The following is a 2459-nucleotide window of genomic DNA, read 5'->3' as shown; positions in this document are numbered from 1 at the left end:
CACGCTAGCTAGTAAGAAAATGAAGGGAACCATTGAGTACAGAAGTTCGTCATGCATACCGAGAGAAATGATCGATCGACCTCTCCTTCTCCAAGAGATTGGTCGAACAACAAGTTTTCGTATCATGTACGTCCGACGCTACTGGCTACATAAATGTACAATATATAAGATCTCTCAATTACAGTAAATGAACCAATAGTTATGAAAAGGTAATATATACCACATCTGAATCATAGACAGGACGAGGGCCGACGGGGGCGGATACCAAAACCATCGCACTATATAAGATGCAATAATAAAAGAAAGAAAATTATACATGTATCTATATAAACATACAATTAAGAATTTTTTTCCTTTCAGAAAGAAGATAAGAATAAGAGGCTCACCACGGTGGTGCCGGGGACGAGATCGGCGCGGGCGATTGACGGTGGTGAATACGGGGACGGGACGTGACGGAAAGCTAAACCTAGACAAATATTGAGGAAAATGGAGCTTGAAGGTCGAGCTTGGAGAGGAGAAAGATTAAGTAGTGTGGCTCGGGCATTCCATCGAACACCTCGTGTGCATAGCAGGTGAGCTAGAGCACCACAAAGCTCTCCCCTCGCCGGCCACGAAAAATAGAGCAGTGCACTACAAGAAATATGTCAACTTGTGACCACCACTATTGGTCACCAAAAGGTCACAAATTTCCATTTACGACCTTTTTGTGACCAAAAACAGAAGGTCAAAAGCTGGCCGTCGTAAACTGACTATAGCGACCTTTCTTCTGGAATGGTCAAAGACGTTTACGACCAAAATATTCCTACTATGGCATTTTGGTCACTAGCAACCTCCCCCAGGCCACGTAGGCATCCAGCGTGGCAAGCTGATGTGGCACAAGATTCAGCCCGGTCCAATTCGATTTTCTACATGGGTCGAGCCCAACAATTCGGCCTTTTTAATGTATTTTTTTCCTGTGCTTTTATTAGCTACATGGGTCTGGCCCAACAATTCAGCCTTATTGATTTCTTTTGCATGGCCCTTTTAACAGTGGGTTTTCTTTTTGTTCATGTTTTTGGGCCTTTCCTATAATGGGCCTTTACCTTTCCACATAGTTTGTTTCCTTTTTGTTTCTATTTTCTATTTGAGTCGAGGCCTGCTTACAATAGTTCTGAATAGCTTTTCAGCCCAGGTTATTTTGGGCCATGGCATCTTAATAGTACAAGTATATTTTGGCCGTGGCCACTATCAGGTCCAATAAGAACATTTTTTCTGGAGAATTTAATGTTCAAGTAAAATGTACATACAATAACAGATACATTTTCATTTCACTCCTACTACAGCTCACTACAACATAGACTAGTACATCTCACTTCAAATAAACAGTATTGTTCTCAGAAGCAAAATACGCCACCACACGCCATGGTGCGCCATCTTACTCGATCTGGCCTCAAGGAACTAGCAGCGTTGGTTGCTCCTTTGGACCGGAGCTCCTTGCTGTAGAGGATGGCTGAAACTCGGATGCGGAGCTCCCTGCACATGACATATTGTGTCAATTCTTGCAGCAACAGAAAGAACTCACATACCATAGAACTTGTACAGCAATGTATCAACCAACAAAAACAAACAAGAGGGGGAGGAGTTTATACCTGATCTTCTTGAGCCTCTCCTTAAGCAAAAGCATTATCCTTACAATTCTGGAAATGGACCAACACAGTAGTAGTGAAGCTATGCGGGGATCTTTGTAAAGCAGTTTATCGGTTCCTGGAGACAACAACAGTCTTTCCTCTCCTGCCCCAGTAGTGACGCAGACGATGATGGTTCCTGGGAAAGAGAGCAAGGTTTGAAGCACTAAGGAAAAATGCTACTGCAACAGTGAAGTTTTAAGGAATCAGCCATCAGGCATCAGCATACATCTATTGGAAACAGAGCATTGATATACAGACTAGCTGGGTCACATGCAAGGTACACTAGAAAGGTATAAATGAATAAATTGACAATCATCAATACCAGATTGCAAGACATAACAATTATGTACCTAAGCAAGTCGACAATGGCATAGGGCAGGATATAAAATCTGGATACAAGTAGTAGACAAACTAGTTCCAATAGATTGAATGAATTGAAGTGCTATATAACCAAGTTAGAGCTAGCAGAAGTTGCAGGTAAATAAGCTTCTCGCAAAGCAGAGCTTCTCTCAGAACAAGCATGATGGTTTTGGTAGGGAACGTTTCACCTTTCTGGACGAAACGATATCCATTGCATCTTCTCGATTTTAATTTTTTTTCCTAGTGTCAACATAGAACAACAGGGGAGTTGTGTCAATTTTTGGGATTTTTGGGGGTTCGCTTGGACATTTTTATACGTTAACTGAGTTTTCTATGCATTCATGTGCATAATTCAAATTTGAACTACATGCACATGCTCTAATGCATATAAATTAGTTGAAAATTCAAATATGTGTCCTTGTTTGCATGCTT

The 2459-nt window shown here is 41.4% G+C and overlaps 1 long non-coding RNA gene across 1 annotated transcript; it reads right to left on the bottom strand.

Moving 5' to 3' along the window:
• Window positions 1-1225: 1225 nt before the first annotated feature.
• Window positions 1226-2100, bottom strand: LOC123158780 (uncharacterized). Its single transcript, XR_006479364.1, has 2 exons — window positions 1629-2100; window positions 1226-1512 (listed from the first exon to the last, which is right to left on the bottom strand). It is a non-coding gene; the product is annotated as an uncharacterized lncRNA (long non-coding RNA).
• Window positions 2101-2459: the final 359 nt, after the last annotated feature.

This window comes from Triticum aestivum, chromosome 7B (genome assembly GCF_018294505.1).
Source record: "Triticum aestivum cultivar Chinese Spring chromosome 7B, IWGSC CS RefSeq v2.1, whole genome shotgun sequence".
Lineage (NCBI taxonomy): Eukaryota > Viridiplantae > Streptophyta > Magnoliopsida > Poales > Poaceae > Triticum > Triticum aestivum.
The sequence above is the reverse complement of the archived record's forward strand: the minus strand, read 5'-3'. Positions and strand labels throughout refer to the sequence as shown.